This window comes from Nerophis ophidion, linkage group LG22, assembly GCF_033978795.1.
Source record: "Nerophis ophidion isolate RoL-2023_Sa linkage group LG22, RoL_Noph_v1.0, whole genome shotgun sequence".
Classification (NCBI taxonomy): domain Eukaryota; kingdom Metazoa; phylum Chordata; class Actinopteri; order Syngnathiformes; family Syngnathidae; genus Nerophis; species Nerophis ophidion.
The window spans coordinates 16,520,589-16,541,677 of record NC_084632.1 but is presented as its reverse complement, the minus strand read 5'-3'; the positions used below and the strand labels follow the sequence as shown (position 1 = coordinate 16,541,677).

The 21,089-nt window shown below is 39.5% G+C and overlaps 1 protein-coding gene across 9 annotated transcripts in view; it reads left to right on the top strand.

Moving 5' to 3' along the window:
- Positions 1-21,089, top strand: part of ptprsa (protein tyrosine phosphatase receptor type Sa) — a 701,781-nt gene that overhangs the window by 231,101 nt on the left and 449,591 nt on the right. Inside the window, exon 1 of one of the 9 annotated variants that reach the window (XM_061883333.1) lies at positions 2,658-3,186. The exons of 7 other annotated variants lie outside the window; for them this stretch is intronic. The gene's annotated coding sequence lies outside the window, so the exon portion shown is untranslated. Of the gene's footprint in view, positions 1-2,657; positions 3,187-21,089 lie in introns of those variants that run through there. One more of the 9 variants, XM_061883342.1, reaches the window with a different exon arrangement.

Below are 21,089 nucleotides of genomic sequence, written 5' to 3'. Positions count from 1 at the left end.
AAAAAAACAAACTGCCCCAAGTGGAGGAGTTCAAGTACCTAGGAGTCTTGTTCACGAGTGAGGGAAGAGTGGATCGTGAAATCGACAGGCGGATCGGTGCGGCGTCTTCAGTAATGCGAACGCTGTATCGATCCGTTGTGGTGAAGAAGGAGCTGAGCCGGAAGGGAAAGCGCTCAATTTACCGGTCGATCTACGTTCCCATCCTCACCCTATGGTCATGAGCAGGGGTCCCCAAAGTTTTTGACTCGGGGGCCACATTGGGTTAAAACTATATATATATAATATTAACATACACACGCATACACAAGTCTCCAAAATGTTAACCACCGCGGGCCGTAGTTTGGGGACCCCTGGTCATGAGCTGTGGGTTATGACCGAAAGGACAAGATCACGGGTACAAGCGGCCGAAATGAGTTTCCTCCGCCGGGTGGCGGGGCTCTCCCTTAGAGATAGGGTGAGAAGCTCTGTCATCCGGGATGAGCTCAAAGTAAAGCCGCTGCTCCTCCACATCAAGAGGAGCCAGATGAGGTAGTTTGGGCGTCTGGTCAGGAGGCCACCCGGACGCCTCCCTAGGGAGGTGTTTAGGCCGCGTCCGACCGGTAGGAGGCCACGGGGAAGAACCAGGACACGTTGGGAAGACTATGTCTCCCGGCTGGCCTGGGAACGCCTCGGGATCCGCCGGGAAGAGCTGGACAAAGTGGCTGGGGAGAGGGAAGTCTGGGCTTCCCCACTTAGGCTGCTGCCCCCGCAACCCGACCTCGGATGGATGGGAAAATTAACAAAATGAGCAATGGACTTTTTCTTTTTTTTTTTTTTTACATATTTGAAAAGGGCCCTGCGATGAGGTGGCGACGTCCACCCGATATTGGCACCAGCGCCCCCCGTCGCCCCAAAGGAAATAAGCAGTAGAAAATGGATGGATATTTGAAAAGGAATGCGAAAAAGTTTACACTTATTTAAAGGCCTACTGAAATTAGATGTTCTTATATAAACAGGGATAGCAGGTCCGTTCTATGTGTCATACTTGATCATTTTGCGATATTGCCATATTTTTGCTGAAAGGATTTAGTAGAGAACATCGACGATAAAGTTCGCAACTTTTGTTCGCTAATAAAAATGCCTTGCCTGTACCGGAAGTAGCAGACGATGTGCGCGTGATGTCACCGGTTGTAGGGCTCCTCCCATCCTCCCATTGTTTATAATCATAGCCACCAGCAGCAAGTGCAATTCGGACCGAGAAAGCGACGAGTTCCCCATTAATTTGAGCGAGGATGAAAGATTTGTGGATGAGGAAAGTTAGAGTGAAGCACTAAAAAAAAAAAAAAAAAAAAAACAAACAAAAAAGGCGACAGCTCCAGGTGACGGCAGTGTGAGCGATTGAGATGTTATTAGACACATTTACTAGGATAATTCTGGAAAATCCCTTATCTGTTTATTGTGTTAATAGTATTTTAGTGAGATTTTAAAGTCATATCTGAAAGTCGGAGGGCTGCGGTGAACGCCAGTGTCTCTCAGAGAAGCCAATGGAGGAGCCTTTTTGACAGCTACAGGAGTATGTCGCATAATCCACTCAAGTCTCCGGTAAGAGCCGACTTAATATCACAATTTTCCCATCCAAAAACTTGCTGGTTGACGTAGAGAAACATGTTCGCTTGACCGCTCTGTGTTAAAGCTTCACAACAAACAAAGAAACACCGGCTGTGTTTCGGTGCTAAAGGCAGCTGCAATCCACCACTTTCCACCAACAGCATTCTTATTTATAGTCTCCATTATTAATTGGACAAATTGCAAAAGATTCAGCAACACAGATGTCCAAATTACTGTGTAATTATGCGATGAAAAGAGATTACTTTTAGCCGTAAGTGGTGCTGGGCTAAAATGTCCCCTTCAACCAATAACGTCACGAACACACGTCATCAATCCGCGACGTTTTCAACAGGAAAATCCGCGGAAAATTTAAAATTATAATTTAGTAAACTAAACCGGCCGTATTGGCATGTGTTGCAATGTTAATATTTCATCATTGATATATAAACTATCAGACTGCGTGGTCGGTAGTAGTGGGTTTCAGTAGGCCTCTAGTCCGACGGCGTAGCGCAGTGGCTCAGTGGCCGTGTGCAACCCGAGGGTCACTGGTTCAAATCCCACCTAGTACTAACCTCGTCACGTTCATTGTGTCCTGAGCAAGACACTTCACCCTTGCTCCTGATGGGTGCTGGTTGGCGCCTTGCATGGCAGCTCCCTCCATCAGTGTGTGAATGTGTGTGTGAATGGGTAAATGTGGAAGTAGTGTCAAAGCGCTTTGAGTACCTTGAAGGTAGAAAAGCGCTATACAAGTACAACCCATTTGAGCTCAAACTACTACTCAGCGAGTATTCTCTGTTTGTTTGTGAATTGATTAACGTGGACCCCGATTTAAACAAGTTGAAAAACGTATCCGGTTGTTACCATTTAGTGGTCGATTGTACGGAATACGAACTGTACTGTGCAATCTACTAATTAAAGTTTATATAAATCAAAAAAACTATCTAATCTGTTATTGAACAGTTTTTCAATTGTTTTAGAACATTGTGAAAGTAAAGAAACAGGTCAATAATTTGTTAAATTGGTGTTCGTCTCCGGTTTTATAAAGAGAAGCCGAAGTTTCTGAGGCGTCCGTGAACGCAGCACCGGTCTCCGTATTTGCCTCCTGCCTGGCAGGGAGAGGAGGAGGAGAAGGAGGCGGAGGGCGGAAAGGGGAGCGTTTTTTGACTCTTGTCTCCCAACCCCCAGTCCGTCCGTACGAGGTGGATTTGGGAAGAAAAGAATCCAAACCTGCGACGTGGAGATAACGACAGAAGCAGAAAAGGAGACATTCGGTGATCCAGGCGCGGCGTTGTCGCGCGCGGATTACCGTGTGTGATTTTTGTACTTTCCACCTTTCTTCTGCCCCGCAGAGTCTGATCCGGAGAAGGAAATAACAAGAATAATAATACACGTTTATCTCCGCCAGACTCTTCATCTTATTGACTTCCCCGCCTCGATAAAAGTGGAATTTTTAAAAAAAGCGTTTTCTCCCAGGAAGGATGCACACGATCGCTTTTCTTGAAGGAATACCACCGATCCTCTCCGAAGACTAACCCAGGGATTTTAAACCTTTTTCCCCCTTTTTTGGGGGGTCGTCTCGTACCTTTCACTCGTTTTCAAGTAAGTTTATTTTCTTATTCATTCCCTAAAAGGCACGTTTTGGCTTATTGGGTAAACTTTTGGCGTCCACAAAAAGTACAAATTGGTAAACATTGACTTGCAGTTTTACCAAACTAGTGAGGGGGAAGTAGCATGGTTTAATGAGGATTAATTGTTTTGGGAACTTAATTGCTAATTAACTATGAAGTCTTTTTTTTTTTTTTTTTTCTCACTAAACTTACTAAAATGCAAAATTTCCCAGTACAAGCTGCAGCAAACCACCATGTATCCCACCAGGCATCATGCAACTGGTGATTTTACTGTTTGGGTATGTGTATAATAATCAACAAAACAGATTCAACTAAATTGTTTAAGTGAAATAAGAGTTTTTTTAAAAAGTATTTTTGTGTGTGTGTGCGCACACGTGCACAGAAACCAAAGAGCTGACAAAGTTTAAATGGAAACGACTAGATTTTGGGGGGAAAAATACAAACAACTACTGAAATCATCCTACTTGATAAGACATCCTATATTAAGATTTGTATATGTAGAAATTAGCAGGATTTTAAAGCTATGAATAAGTAGGGGTGAAATTTTTTTTATTTTCGAATGAATTGGGATTCTTGTTTGTAACAATTCTTAAAAAAATATATATATCCAAATTTTTTTTCTTTAAAAAATACCCAAAATCTGTCAGTAAATCCATCCATTTTCTACTGCTTGTCTCTCTTGGGGTCGTGGGACTTTAGTAAATGTTAGGGAAAATTTTTATCAAACAAAACCACTTTTTGTTTAGGTAAGTTCATCTATTCTATGAAAGAATGTACTTAATCTCAGTTTTGGCTACCTGGGTACACTTTTGGTGTACACAAAAAGTACAAGTTGGTAAACATCGACTTGTAGTTTTACCAAACTAGTGAGGGGGAAGTAGCATAGTATAATGAGGATTAATTGTTTTGGGAACTTAATTGCTTTCTTCCATTTAACTACTGAGTCATTTTTTTATACTAAACTGAATAAAGTGTATAATATCACAGTATAAGTTGCAAAAAACTACCACGTATTACACCGGGCATCATACAACTGGTAATTTTACTGTTTGGGTATATGTATAGTAATCAACAAAACTGATTCATCTAAATTGTTTAAGTGAAATAAGAGGGGTTTTTTTTGTATGTGCACACATGCACAGAAACGAAAGAGCTGACAAAGTATAAATGGAAACAACTAGATTTTGGGGGGGAAAAAAAAAAAACTATTGAAATTATCCTACTTGATAAGACAAATTTATAGATATTTGTACATCTAGAAATTAGCAGGAATTTTAAGCTATAAATAATTAGGGATGTAAAAAAAATAAATATATTTTCAAATGAATCGTGATTCTTATTTGTAACGATTCTTAAAAAATTATTTAAAAAATCTATTAAAAAAAAAAAAATCACCCCCAAAGTTCATCCACTTCAGTGAATCCATCCATTTTCTACTGCTTGTCCTCTCGGAGTCACGGGACTTTAGTAAATGTTTGGATAAAAGTTAATTAAACAAAACAAGTTTTCTTTTAGGTACGTTTATCTATTCTTTGGAAGAATGTAGTTAATCACAGAACTGGCAACCTAAGTTATTTAAAAAAAAAAAAGAAAAGTATTGATTTTGAATCAAGAATCGTTTTGAATTGTCTCTTCTGAATTGAATTATTACCAGCAAGAATCGAATGGAATTGATTCACAACCCTAGAACCATATATATTTTATTCTGAAAACAAGCATTATTCAACTTGTACAACTTGGCATGTTAGGGATGTTGCAAAATCTTTAAACACTTTTATATGTGGGGAAAACCAACATATCCTATTTGAATAGTTATTTTCTTCATTTTAACATTTTTAAACTAGAAAAGACCAAATTAACTATTCTTGCTAAAATCAAGATTATGATGTAAAGTTAATGACTAGAAATATGTAAATACATATTACAACTAAGTAAATTAATATATACAAATTTAAATAATGGCAAATGATTTGTATTGTATATTGGAAATACATCAAGTTTACACTAGATTCCACATTGTGTTGCTCTGCTTTTAAAGAAGCTTCTAGTGGTCTCTGTCGTTCTTCCTGGGAGGTCCCCAAAGGACAGTCGACAGGGGACTTAGGCTCTATTGACACTGGAAACCAAATCTGATTTTTTTTTTTTTTGCCCTCAAGGGACACAGATCGGATATATCGTTGCTCCAAACTGCTTTAAATCTGACATTTTTAGCATCAGATATGACAGATTTCCTAAAATGACTGCAGTCTAAACATAAATACTAACTTTTTCGTCATTTGTATGTGTAGTTTTCGGCAGCGGTGTTTTGGTGATAAAAGTCTTTTTTTGGCAAATACATTTTCAATGTATCACTAGTAAATAGTGCCTAAATAATAGGCTATATGTTTGTTTGTATATGCACATATAAAAATAATAATAACAAAAAAAAAATATGTTATATGTCCATCCATCTATTTTTACCGCTTGTCCCTTTTGGTGTCGTGGGGGTTACTTTGATGGTGTATTTGCTTGCATGTAAAAAAAAACAAAAAAACTTTGATTTGTATCGCGATTTTGTAGACACTCAAAGCGCTCACAGAGAAGTGGGAACCCATCATTCATTTACACCTGGTGGTGGTAAGCTACATCAGTAGCCACAGCTGCCCTGGGGTAGACTGACGGTTAAGTACATTGCATACGTTTTTTACATAAGTAAATTTAAAAAATATGCTAATGTAGATCCACACTGGTGTCTGTTCCTCCTCTACTTAGCAGCCATAAAAAGATACACACTATATTACACTATATATAAAAATTCATATATGATGTTACTTTAATATATTGTTAAGTATAAGCAACACGGACATCAGCATGGGTCTACCGTATTTCCTTGAATAGCCGCCGAGGCGCTAATTAATTTAACACCTCTTCTCACTCCTGCGCTTATTCAAGGCATGCAGTAAAAGTAAGCAGGCGCTAATCATTTTAAAACCTCTTCTCACCCCTTGGCTTACCAATGGCATGCAGTGAAAAATTGAGTGTGATTAAAAAATAAATAAATAAATAAAAATTTATTCTGCGGCCGCGGCCCGGTGGTTGGGGACCACTGCTCTACAACATGTCATCGCGAACGCCTTTACACAACGCTATCTGCGTGCCGGCCGGACACATGCATTTCGCTGCTTCTCATACGAGATTGCAATGTATACTTGGTCAACAGCCGTACCTTTTACACTGATGGTTGTGATATAAACACCTTTAACACTCTTACTAATATGTGCCACACTATCTGAACCCACAACAAACACATTTCTGGAGAACATCTGCTCTGTAACACATTATAAACGCAACATAAGAATTATCCACAATGCCATTCATCCATGACTCTTGGCTATATTATACACGCGCCCCCAACCACGGTTGGTGCTAGCGGGGTGTATAATATAGCCAAGAGTCATGGATGCATGGCATTGTGGGTAATTCTTATGTTGCATTTATTATGTGTTACAGAGCCGATGTTATCCCGAAATGTGTTTGGTGTGGGGTCACAGAGTGTGGCACATATTAGTAAGAGTGTAAAAGTTGTTTTATATCACAACCATCAGTGTGATCTGTACGGCTGTGGAACAAGACCCCTGGTTTACACAGAGTAACAGCAAAAAAAACTCCTCCGCCATTTTGAAAATGACGACAGGGGAAGCGTCACTTGTGACGTCACGAATTTGACCCGGCGGTAAAAGTAAGCATAGGCTAATTAATTTGGGGAGCGAGTTGGACCCGGCAGTAATTCAAGGCAGGCACATATTACATGCCCGGCGGCTATTCAAGGAGATACGGTACGTTATTTTTCAACTCACTCGCTTTGCAAACATCTTACGTAATGTACGTAACGTGTAGGCAAACACGCAAATAAGCCTTAATTTTTTTCGGAATCAAAAGAAACATATTTTACATAATGCGTATTATTCTCGCAGTATTGACTTATGATGCATTGAAAATTTGGCCGTTGAACAAAGACTTAACCGAAACCGGATCTGATGATCCACTGCGTCTTTCCCCGCACGCAGAAATGACCTAGCTCATCACACACGGGTTGCATTTGGCTCACATTTTCGTTAGGGCTGCGAATCTTTCTGTGTCCCACGATTTGATTCAAAATCGAGTCTTGGGGTCACGATTCGATTATAAATCGATTTTTTTCGATTAAACTCTATTCATAAATGATATTTTTCCAATTCAAAACGATTCTCTATTCATTCAATACATAGGATTTCAGCAGGATCTACCCCAGTCTAGGTCCTAGAGGTTCAGTGATCGCAGGTAAGAGCTACTCTGCCTGTTCTAGTCACAGCTTCCCCCACTTTTAGCTTTGTCTCTCTGTAAAGTGAAGGTACAACATTGTTTGTAAAAATCGAGCGTGATGGGATGTCAGACCGTGGGTCAATAGTTTTGATCATGAACCTGAAACCTTCTTTCTCCACTACACCGTATGGTTGCAGGTCTTTTGCAATGAAACAAGCGATGGATCTGGTTATCTTCTTTGCCCGTTCAGAACCGGGTGGTAATTTTGCAAACTGGTGAAGTGTGCGTTGATCAGCTGCCGGTGTTGTTAGTGGATAATCCTTTTCCTCTGATAACTCTGTCCAAGTGAGCTTGGGGATTTGAAATATTCCCAAAATACTTTTAACTTCAGCGTTAAAAAGTCTACAAAATGCATGAGTCATGTCAAGCCCTTTCTTGCCACGGTAAAATCCAAAGTGTCTCCAAACGTTTGCTTTCAAAGTCCGCAGAGGCGGTTGTATTTCTTCTTTAGGCTGCTCGGTTTCTTTTTCTTCTACCTTCATTTTAGCGGCAACACGACAAAACTACTCTCCCCCTAGTAGTTAGCCACCAGGTAGCCACGCTGTTTATTGCGCAATACCTACGGTAGCCCAGAAGGAACATACACATTGCCGGGAGCGGGGGAAGTAAAACGATTTTTGAAAAATGAGAATCGCCGTTAAAATGGAGATTTGAACTCGAATCGATTTTTTTCCCCCACACCCTTAATTTCCGTTTAGACTCAAGTCACATTTGAACAATCAATTTCCACTCGGATTTGGTGTCTCTCCTGATGTGGCTTGAATTGGATGCGAAAAAAATCAGATTTTAAGCACATTAAAGTGTTTAGACTGGCAAAAAAAAATCTGAGCTGTGTCAGTCAAGGGCAAAAAAGTCTAATTTGGTGTCCAATATTAACCAGGTCCTAGTAAGCTGGAAAAATCAGATTTGGTCCACTTTGGCCTGCAGTGTAAACAGTCTTTTTTTTTTTTTTTTTTTAACAAAAATGAATGGAAGGACAAAATAATCCAACAAGGCAAACAAATTAAAATGTCCCACTTGTTAATTGAACAGTGCAATCATACAATTTGAAGTCCAAAATTAGTCAATCAATTATTTCGCCTATACAGACTTGAATTGTTTTGCCGAGGAAAATCATGGCGTCTCTTTTGATGTCTCATTTTTTTCCCTGGCTGGTTTTTGGAATTACACACTATTTGGGGATATGCTTGGACGTAGCGGCCACTCGCTCACCCAGCTTGGGAAATTTGCTCCAGAGTACAGCGTGAGAGAGAAACAGTATCTCGATTCTTCCAAATTTGTCTTGCATATTTGCTAAAATCGACAATAAATAAGGTTCGGAGTCATGATGGAAAATAGCCAGCAGGCCTCGCTCACCAGGGCAGTAGCACCAACTCGCTCAGGCCGGCGAGGCTCGCTGGAAGACGGGCGGAGTGAGCCGTCATGCTAGCGGAGTGCAGTCCTTGTGTAGAACATAGTCCATAGACAAGGCTAAGGCTCAGTCTGACATACCAATATCCACTATGGACTGGACTTTCACAATATTATGCTAGACCCACTCGACGTCCATTGCACCGGTCTCCCTAGAAGTGGGTGGTCACCAACATCTGTGGTCCTCTCCAAGGTTTGTCATTGTCATCCCACCGGGTTGAACTTTTCCTTGCCCTGATGTGGGATCTGAAACGAGGATCCCACATCAGGGCAATCGTTGTGGCTTGTGCAGCCCTTTGAGACACATGTGATTTAGGGCTATATAAATAAACATTGATTGATTCCAAAGACATGCACATTGGGATAGGTTGATTGGCAACACTAAATTGGCCCTAGTGTGTGAATGTGAGTGTGAATGTTGTCTGTCTATCTGTGCTGGCCCTGCGATGAGGTGGCGACTTGTCCAGGGTGGAACCCGCCTTCTGCCAGATTGTAGCTGATATAGGCACCAGCGCCCCCCACGAACCCAAAGGGAATAAGCGGTAGAAAAAGGATGGATGAATGATTGATTGAACATCAGCATTTGTCATAATATTAAACTTCAGTCCATGTTGCAAATCAGTGTATTGCCCATTTTCCTTCAATACAATGACAAAGAAGACATATAATCTGTCTACAATTGGCACTTTTTAATACCATAAATACATTTTTGTACATATTTTGAACTTCCTGGCACACAAATGTGCAAACAGGTATGTTCCTAACCTGTGAAAGTGCCAAGGGTACACAGTAGTACTTAGGACTGCAATGATTGATCGGTGAATTTGATTACAAAACTTTGATTTATATTGTGTTGTTTTGATTCATCGTTTAATAAGTGTAACTGATCGCATATTTATAAAATGCATTCACACATTGATGGTTGTAAGCTATATGTGTAGCTACCCTGGGGTAGATTAAAACAATCAATAGCTGCAGCCCTAGTTTTTAGGGAACGAGCCCACTCTTGAAGGGTAGTTACAATAACGTTTTGTTTGAGTCTTTCTGCAGTATAATTTACAATTCAACAATTTCTCTCGGTTTTGAGAAGTAACTTTTGTCAGTTCCTGCTAAAAAGTTTAAATACAGCCCCGGGGTAGTCTTGGCCCTGCTTTTTGACTTTCTTTTGTGTTAAAGCAACACAAATTCAAGGGAATCCAATTTGAATTGCAATGAATCTTAATTTGATCATAACATTTAACGCTCAGCCTTCCCCAGGCTACAGAACACACGCTATTCCCTCCAATAGCAACTGCAAGCTATAAAAGGATGAATGCAACCCCTTTGGTGCTAACAGAGAAGCTAGAAACACTCACTTTTGTCCTATCGGTAATTGCAACACCAGGGAATTGAGAAAGGTCTACCCTGTAACGGTCTGGTATGGTTTGGGGTGAGGCGCGGAACACCGGCAGGGACATTTAAAGCTATTCCATCCAAGTTTTGGGGTGTTTCATTTCAAACCGTGATGGAAGTTTGTACCTTTTTAGCGTAACTCCAGCCCATCAGTCTTGCATTGCGGTATTCAATCAGCCTGCAAGCTTGTATAAATAAGGCCATTCGTCTCTCGATGTGAGTCACATGTTGCTTGTCAGTAGCGAGAAGGAGTCTTGTCCTTCACAATAATTGAACATCACGTACACACGGATCCCGTGCCGACTGGTATTGTTCCGGATTTTTTAATGTGCACTTAATTGAACAATTTATCACCCCTGATCACTGTCAAGTGGCCAAGAGAGAGTAAAGGGAATAAGCTGTCAAGCCCAGCGGAGCTGCTGTGTCTGTCACAGAGCCATCAACAAAGCCGTTTTGTTTTTTTTAAATCTCTTTTCTTGATGAAAAGAAATAGCAGATCAATGCATTTATAAGCTGCAGCCTTGCAGGCAGAGGTAATGAAGAGTGGGAGAGTGAGAACATTACATCCTTGAAAACTTGTTTTATTGGAGGGAAACTTTTGATTCCTCCCCAGAGCTCCTTGCCTTGGAGTTGGAGGAAAAGCTAATTGAATTGTGAGCTGGATATGATGCCTTTTTTGGTTACTCGCCCTCAAGTTAACATACGTCTTCAAGTAAGGTCCTCCTCTGGGTTTTCAAATTCATTTTCTTTGCAGTGATTACTTTCCCTGTTTGTTAAGTTTCTTCCTGCCTCAACAGAAGCATGTCTGAACTCCGTTTTTAATGGGATCGAAGGGGCAAAGAGAGTGCGAGTGTACCGGCTGACAGATGGTAGATATGCAGACTTTCCGGTGAGCGCACTTAACTTCTGGCTCTTTTTGTGTACTTGGTGGTTCTTCACATCAAGTGCATTGTTGACATTTTGACATACAACACGCTCTACGACTTAACAATATATTTATACAAAGCAAGCGCTGTGCTTCTTAATACTTAAGAGGTTTTCAATGTCCGAGTTCTTTGCCGTAATAACAACTGACAGCCAGAAAAACGGCTTTGGCTAGAATATGTTTATTTTTATATAATATCACAGACAGAATTTGGGCTATTATAGTTTTTAATCATGGTTTCTCCCGGATTGCCAAGATATTTGTGGCAGTGGGGGCGTGGGTAGGGGCGTGGTCAACGTGACATCATATTATTATTATTATTATTATTATTATTATTATTATTATTTGCTGTCACGCATATATTTTCTTTTAAAAAGAGAATTTATACATACATTTAAAACATATCTGTTATTATTAGTTGAAGTTTTTTTTTTGAGCTTTCTCCAATTTTTTTTAGTCACTCTTTTTTAAAAAAATTAAAAACAACTAGCAACTAATGTAGCATCAATTTCTAGTGTTATTGTAGACTTTACTCATGTTGAGAGGCTCTTTACTTCCGTCGCTCCATATCTGTGACGAAAAAAGCGAGAGCATCATGGCACCGAGCGTTCCTCTTCTTAAAAGTCACTAATATCATTTTAAATTTTGAAGATGGCTGAATACGGGTATACCTCGGATTCATTAAAGTAGGTTCACATTCCGGATATGCTACCTCCGATCCAGCCAACCCCGTGCATATAGCTTACGTCATCACAACATCTGGTTTCAGCAGCGCTGTTCTGGTGATCAAAGTACGCCCAATTTTCGGTGAGTCTCTAGTCAATAGTGCGCAAATACTAAACTATATAAATATAGCAATTCATACTGTACCTACCTGTTGGTATTAATGTGTATGCTGGTGTGTTATTGGAGAATGACGACGTGTTGTTGTGTCTCATGGAGGCGGACGTGGAAATACGTGTTAGGATTGGGCTGGTTGTTAGCATAAGATTGGGAATAAAAGATAAAAAGAGTGTCACACTTTGTGTCTTCTTCTGGGGGCTACAATAAATCATATTACTTTGTTTTTTACTTAAAACAATACATTCTTAAGATGTGGTGGCTAGTATTCTGCCATGATGCACCGCCAGAATCAATTACATTAGGGGAAACCCCAATAATTGTACAACTTAATGGTAGGTCAGGGCTGATTACAAATTTTGCAGGACGATAAAACAAACTTTTGCAGATAAGCAATATAATTGTCAGCATTATTTTCAGACCAAATTTAGCACTTAATGTAATCATATAACAGTAATAATAATGCAAGTCAGGATGTAACCATAAATGGTATTAATTATAACCTTGCTAGAATTGTCGAGGGTTTGTATTTTTGTTTTAAATTAAAATTATCAAAAAACTGTGATATATAATATAAATGAATATAAATTATATAATATAAATAACTGCACTGTATATATTTTCATAAATGTATTGTCTTGAATAAGTAAACAAACAAACATGATCATGAGATTGACTCACAATGTTTCTTTAATAAATATTAAATAATTTAAAGTGTAGCTTTTTCCCTCGTTGGAAAAATTGGGTCGGGGGGGGGGTTTGTTTTTGATTTTTTAGTTGTTGCCTTCACTTTCCAACCAAATGTCACTCCGGCTCGTCCGTCCGCGCTGATAAACTCATGTTGCTCATTTGGTTTAAAGCCAAAATATTTCCCTCACCATACATTTGGCTTTGCGAACGTCCTTTTTCTGACTACTTTTTGTTACTATACCATGTTTCTACGTAGCGTCTAACCAGGCTCACTGTCCGTGTGGAAGCCAGCGGTTCCACATCCACCCACAGAGACAAAGATTGTGGATGACTAACTAGAGGATTCACACTGTTCATTTATTTTTGCTATCGCATAAACACATGATAGTCCATGAGAGGGATGCTCAGAGTGAAACTTCTTGAAACCTGTTTGAAAGCAAGAAGGAAAGTATTTCGAATGGCAATTAATTGATACCGGCGAACTTATCAAGTTAATTTTCAATTATCGTTTTATTAATTGATTTATTGACTTTCAGCCTGAGCCTACTTTATGGTTTTATGGCACATTGCATGTTAAAAAATGATTGATTTCCTTTGGTTTTAGGCTTCCGGTGTTGTGGTTATCTTCATCATTCCAATCAAATCCAAAATAGGGGGCATTTGGCTTGCATCAAGTGCTTTGCAATTAGTCACAACGCGTTTGACGCGGCTACACGGCTAACTACAGCTGCTGTGAAGTGAGTGTTGTTGCAGAGAGGAAAAGAAAAAATTACATGCATGAACACTGGTGCTGTTGCACCCGGCGATAATTATGTTTATTCATTTTAATTAGCCCAAAGAGCTAAATCAGTGCTCTTCCAGTAACACGAGGTGCAATTAGTGTGGTTTGAAAATACGAGGCGGTGTATCTTCTATCGTTGCTTTTTCTCTTTGTGGATTATTCATTCCTTGTCAAACACGGCCATCAGACGGTCCTAACAGGCGCCAAACTCAAAGGCCATTTGGACACGGTATGCATGCAAAAGACAATCGCGTCACTCATGAAAAACAAACGCATAAGAGGCATACTAACGAAGACTTCATAGATTGTCTTCTAAAACGCAACCACCACTAATTAAGTGGTTTTTCCGATTAATAGAAATACATTTTATAAATTCCAATTAAGGAAGTATTATGCACTGCGCTTTACGAGTTGAATCGTTTTAACTGGTAATGGGTAAAAAAATCATAAGTAGGGATATTGTGTCCGCCGATGCCTCATTGTGTCGGTCACCGTAAAAATTAATAAATGATGTAACCGATAAAGCTGCTTTTTCGTTTGACTGAATCGCCAAACTAAGGCTGCACGATTTTGAGAAAAAAACAATTGCAATTTTTCTCTCCAAAATTCCGATTTGAGTTGCAATTTTTATATTTTTATACATGAAATTGCGAAAATAAGTTATATTTCCACTGTCAATCAAAATGTTCTTGTTTCAAGGTGCCACACATTAAAACAATATCACATAAATTGCTTTAAAAATATATGGTTTTATGCAGACTTTAGAGGTTTTTTTCCACATCATGCTCTTTACCTGAAGAAATACTACACAGTGTTTATAATGTATTAAAATCATAATATATCATCATAATAATGCAAGTAACCTTTTAAAAGGATATAAACTTTATTTCTCATTCTTGTAGAATTGTGCACCATTGTGTAATTGTAAGGAAACTAACTTTATCTTAAATAAATGAACAAACAAAAAATAAAATGGACTCATTTCTGTAAGCAAAAATGTAACTTAATATTGAACATACTCAAGTATTTTTTTTCCCAGTTGGAAAAATGAGGTCGATAACGTCGACATTTTCGCTCGTTCGTCTGTGTTGATGGGCTCATATTGCCCATCCGTTTTGAAATTCAAATATTCCCCCAACGGGACCATTGGCATTGTAATCTACAAACAACTCTCACTTAGTAAACCGTCCCATGTGTGATGTCTGTAGAAGTGTTTTAATGCATATTTGTACGAGCTATCGTAATGTAACGAAGCTAGCGTCGTTACCATTAGCTAGTGTGCCAACACATTTACGAGTGTCTGTGTTAGCATTATTAACTTACAATAGCATTCTGTTTGTATTGTTTCAAGTTCGCGAATTCACCAAAATATCATAGTGATTAGGGTTATTGAGTCTGTTTAGCTAATTGGAGACCGTCATTCCTTCTGTTTTGTTTGATCAGACATTTTTACTGTTTTGTTACAGGCACTGTCTGGAAACAATTAATGTATGTAAATAAATATTTACAAAATCACTCTGTGTAAATAACTAATTACACAACATATATCTGCGGTGGTGTGGCTAATATATGGAAAAATATTATTTTTTTAAATGTAGTGGGTGCGGCTTTTAATACCGGTGTGCTAAGAAGTCTGGAAATACGATATTTTTTTGTGTACAAATAACGTTTCACACCCTGGTTCCCACTATATGTCAATACCAAAATAGCTAAAGGGGTCAAAGTGGAAAAAACAGATGATAGCAGTCACAGCAATTTAAAACATCATGAAGGTTAAACATGTGGAGGCGGTTGGGTAATCTTTAGTCCATAGACCTACATTTTCACCTTGGCCGTAGGGGTAGAAACATGAGACGGATGGCTGGCAGAGGGATTACCAAACATTCACTCAGACTCCTGCTGGATGCTCCGGTCTAAAATTGGTAGCTTGGTCCTTAGCAGACCTCTCTGGAGGTGTGAAATGGCTGTACACCCCCTCCTACTACACTCAAAAATATGTTCTCATGCATTGCTCTTAATTCCAACACTAGGAATATACAGTGAGGGAAATTCTTTGGCTAAAATTGAATGCTCAGATTAGGGGGTATGAATGTAACGCAATTATTTGGCCCGCTTATTAAAGCCTTCAGTTAAAATCTACTTTCCAACCCTGATTTGCTACTTTTACTTCAGTGTCTCCTAATCGTTCTATACCCTGCACCACATGTAAGATATCTTCTTGTACATCACTTTCAGAGGAACGATACAGAGGTATTTGTTGATAGTCTGTTACAAAAGGTCCATCAAAGACAGAATCCTATGACAGCAGAAGCAAAAAGCACAGAGCCTGAGTCACTAACGCGTGGGAGACATTGTTTTGGCATTCGATTCTTCAAAGAAAACAGACTAGCTTGTCTCGTCCAATGTTTGGCCGTTCAGTAATTGGGACAGCAAAAAAGGTGTGAGTTACTTCGGTGAAAATTTCCATACAAAAAGTAGGGCATACACAAATTGTAGTAAAGTTCAGTAATATGTGTTTTGAGGTTAGCAACTGAAATAAATAGAAAATGTTATCCTTAGGAAATTCATAGTAGAATGATAACTAACTTAACGACGAGTGATCGGATTATTACGCGTACACTAACAATAAAGCGAGGATGAACGATTCGTGGATGAGGAAATTTAGAGTGAAAGACTTAAAAAAAAAAAAAAAAGGCAATTGCATTGGGAGCAATTCAGATGTTTTTAGACACATTTACTAGGATAATTTTGGGAAATCCCTTATCATTCTATTGTGTTGCTAGTGTTTTAGTGAGTTAAATAGTACCTGATAGTCGGAGGGGTGTGGCCACGGGTGTGTTGACGCCAATCTCTGAAGCGGTATAGCTCGGTTGGTAGAGCGGCCATGCCAGCAACTTGAGGGTTGCAGGTTCCATCCCCGCTTCCGCCATCCTAGTCACTGCCGTTGTGTCCTTGGGCAAGACACTTTACCCACCTGCTCCCAGTGACACCCACACTGCTTTAAAATGTAACTTAGATATTGGGTTTCACTATGTAAAGCGCTTTGAGTCACAAGAGAAAAAGCGCTATATAAATATAATTCACTTCACTTCACTTCACAACTTCATTGAGAAATATTTATTCATTAACAATGCTGTTACAAAATGAAAATCCCAATTAAACTATTTCCCATTTAAACGCAAACTGTAGGAAGCCATTGATCGTACCCTAGATTTTCTTTGGACTGCAAAACTAATGCACCGTACTTTTCGGGCGTTAGAATGAATGCTTTGAAACAGTGCCTGTCACACGGCAGTAAAACGGATGATTGTCACTAGCTACAAAAGCGAGCTCTCCAAACAGCTAAACAGACTCTGTAACTCCACGGTGATGTTTTGGTAAAAGTACAAAACTGAAACATGACAAAAAGAATGCCATTCATAGTAAGTTAATAATACTAACACAGACACTTGTATATGTGTTAGCAGATTCACTAATGTTAATGACGCTAGCGTGATTACATTAAGACAGCACATACAAATATGCACGAAAACACTCCTACAGACATAACACATTGGACAGTTTAGTCAGTATGAGTTGTTTTAGTTATATTGTAAAACTTACAAACGTTGCTTGGAGTGATGAATGAGGAATCCTTTTAAGCCGAAATGCTATAGACAAATAGTAGACAAAATGGGATTGGTTCAAGGCACTTAACAGGAAGTACATTTTAAACCCATAGCACTTGCGGTGAGCGAACTTGTCCAAAATATGGCGTATGGCGCCATTGCACAAACCGTAACACACTTTTTCGGCATCTCTGTTGCAGTAAAATGAAAAGTATTTGTTGAATACCAAACAATATGGCTGTTAGCGATGAAAAATCCATAAATTAGCCGCACCATTTTATGAGCCGTTGGAAAAATGTATCGGTTTGTAGTCCAGAAAATATGGTAATTAATATAATTAACCACATTTTGAAATACACCATTAAAATACAGTAGCCTTTATTCAAACAATGTTAATGTTCTTTGTTGTAGAAACACACCTACAGGTAAATTGACAAAGTTTAGCTGGTGGACTTTGATAGAAATTATAGTTAAAGTTAAAACATTTTTTTTTACATAGCTGGCTTGGAAACAAGCTACTTATCTTGCGCAGGAGAGTCCAAATGTCCAACATACCTCTGTTTTAAACGCTCCCACATCACAGCCATGAAATACCAGGTCCGAATGTGCAAAGTGTGCAAATTTCCTGTGTTGCCATACTTGCGATGTTGTTATATTGGCCACAGCTATATTTTTAAATTTTTTGCCGGTCACTAGTCGACTCGCACATGTCCGCAAACACCAGCGTCAAATTTTATCTTCGATTTTTGTCAACAATTTCAACTAATCGTTGCACCCCTAATTTACCGACTTTTTTTTTTTCTCGAAGCAAGTCCAAGTTTTAACACAAAATTTTGCAAACACCTGCTTTAATTTCTTCTTTTTTAATTACTCCACGTTAGAAAGTTATACTATTCATGCAATTCCTTAAAAGTATGTTTCTACTAACATTACTGTTGACTGTGTTCTACTCGTTTAAGACCTTGTGCATTGTTTTTCTTGAGCCATGAGGTCAAGATTTATGAATCTTGTACTTCCTGTCCATCTAAAGCCTGTGTTTCATGTGTGCCTTTGGTAATTGTTTGTATTGATGTTTATTTTTGATAGTTATTCTACCAAAAGTAACTTTTTAATACCCAGCATCATGAAATTATTTACTTCAGGGGTTTCAAACTCAATTTACCTGGGGGCCACTGGAGGCAGAGTCCGGGTGAGGCTGGGCCGCAAGAATAGATTTCTTAAAAAAATGTTGCATACTCCTAAGCATGTCTAGTTGTATAATGACGTTTGAAATTGTATTCATTGTGCACCGCAACTTTCTCTGTGCCCCTGTGCTCAACAAAGAAATATTGCATCTCCCACTTTTCCTGGAATTGTCTTTGCTCACCACTAACCTTTCTCTTCACTGCAGGCTTTGAAAAAGACATGGTTGGGGTTGTGGAATATATTTGTATTTAGCCGACGCACGGAGAATAATGTTATTTACGCAATAGGTGTCGTTCCGCTTTTCCTTCCTACAGCAACACGGCGGTCGGCGATAATAGCCAGTAAAGTACCGAGATAGGGAGCGCAAAAAAGTGACGACTCCTGGAGTGTTATCCGGCATCATGTAGTGTTCATTGTGTGAGGCAATGCAAATTAAACAATAAAAAAACAAATAACAGTTTGAATTGGTCCAGGTTATCTGGGACTTTTATTACTAAAGGACCGGTGTCGCGGTGTGACTGCAGCCAGGCACGTAAGCAAACCCTCATCTCCATGGCAACGTCTCTGTCGCTTTCACTCGTTTGCCGCTTTTCCACTAATGCAGGGGTAGGCAACCCAGAATGTTGAAAGAGCCATTTTTGACCCAAATAACACAAAGCTGTCAAGCGGCGTTCATATAAAACTTGCGGGCTGCACTAACATTAAACTTTCATATTAAGGTGGGTGCCGCAAAATAACGTCTTGCGGGCCACGTGTCTGAGACCCCTGATTTACGTGGACCCCGACTTACACAAGTTGAAAAACTTATTCGGGTGTTACCATTTAGTGGTCAATTGTACAGAATATGTACTGTACTGCGCAATGTACTAATAAATGTTTCAATCAATCAATCAATCCTCTGCTGTGGACTTTTGTGTTTTGCATAACATGGATATTTTTTGGGACAAAATAGACCAAAAAGCAAATGTCCACTGCAGCCTATGTTGGTTTTCAGGACGATTTACCATCTGTTAATGTGCAAAAAAAAAATCAGCTTTTGGCCAAGTATTGCAAACACTGTCGTCTCCTTGAGTTATAAATTTGTCTCTTGGGTTGCAACTTGGCCCTATCAGATGTTTGAGGTAAAAACGAAGGATTAGTAAAAAAACAATTTCCGTCAAGTTACTGGGTACACAAGCGAACCGGTACACACAAATACACTAATCCCTGTCAGACTTTGTAGCAAAGCCCTGGGGAATACATTGACACACTGTCACCTTCCCGGCTTCCTGCCCCTTCTCTTCATACGGCTAGCTTTAAAAGAAATGAATCAGCTCCAGCTCTGCTAATCTACTTTTGATGTGAAGCAGGTGCAGAGTGCTCGTACTCCCCCATTGCTCTCAATCTCCCTTAAGAAATTACACACTTAAACAAATATTCTGCAATGTTGTTTTCTTTAAAGCTCCTGAGAAAACATTGACTCCTTTACCTCCAGGTCTAATCCCATCCTCCTAATGATTATAGAGTTAATGTGAACTGATTTTGGTGAGAGGTAATTAACCACTTATTGGACAGGCATCAGTGGGGTGAGTCTAGTTTGGTTTCTTTGTCTGCCACTCCGCTGACCGTCTCCTCATTCCGGCTGTTGAGCCGCTTCTATGTTAAGTGTTAATACCAGCTGGTCTCCCTCAGATTGATGTGTAGTGTTGCCCATGGGCGGTCTGCCTCCTCCTCCTGCCCAAGCACGCCATGTCTGGCAGGAAAGGTTATCCTGTGCCCTGGCAGTGTGACCCCTGTGAGCTTCCAGACATGTGGCACTGAGGAGGGGCTCTGAGGACCCTCTCTTTTGCCTGACTGGCTAGAACAGGTTGCAGTTAGCTCAATTAAACGGCGCTCATGCAGGCCGTTAGATGGTGCACGCCGGCCTGTTGAGCCATCTGCGTGGAGTGTGTATCTGGGAAGCAATTGCCCTGAACCATTTTTACTAATTTTAGCCTTTTAACCCTCGTGAGGTAATAAACTTGAAGTTTTGCCAAGACTAAGTGCATGACAACTCGGTAGTAAAATAGGTCAGATGTAAGGTCCGCACCCTGCACCAGGCAATCTGTCCATCAGCAGGAGTGGGTTTTGTTTAAATTTTCATTTTTGGTCACTGCCCATTGAACATATGTTCAATAGCAATATCACTGACGGTTGGTGGGCGGGTCCTGCTTGAATAGTGGTCGGCCACTAACAAAGACCGGTGGCTTAAGTTCACTTCTTGACAGTTTGGATATGTAAACTCAAATCTGGCTTGCATTTCCTCTATAGAATGTAGTTTATACTTTTAGTCTTTATTTGAAGGGACAATGCACAGCAACATTAAGCTCAACGACAGATATGTTTTGTACCAGATTACAGCTAAATAGCTCATTTTTCATCTGCAGTCCTTGGCTACCTAAAATAAAGGGATACAAAATCATGCAATAAAATGATTACAATAAAATCATACCATATCACGTAATCAAATTAAGAAAAGTCATAAAATGCCCTTTCATCGACACATACTTTAATATACAATACAACCACATCTCATTTACATCATCACACAAAGACAATACATGCTGTTGTTCACATCTGTCATCATTTGTTAAAACAACCATGATTTTAACACCTCACAATTTACAACTAAAAAGCTGTCATGGATAAATATAATACACATTAAGTTGATCCGTCAAACATAG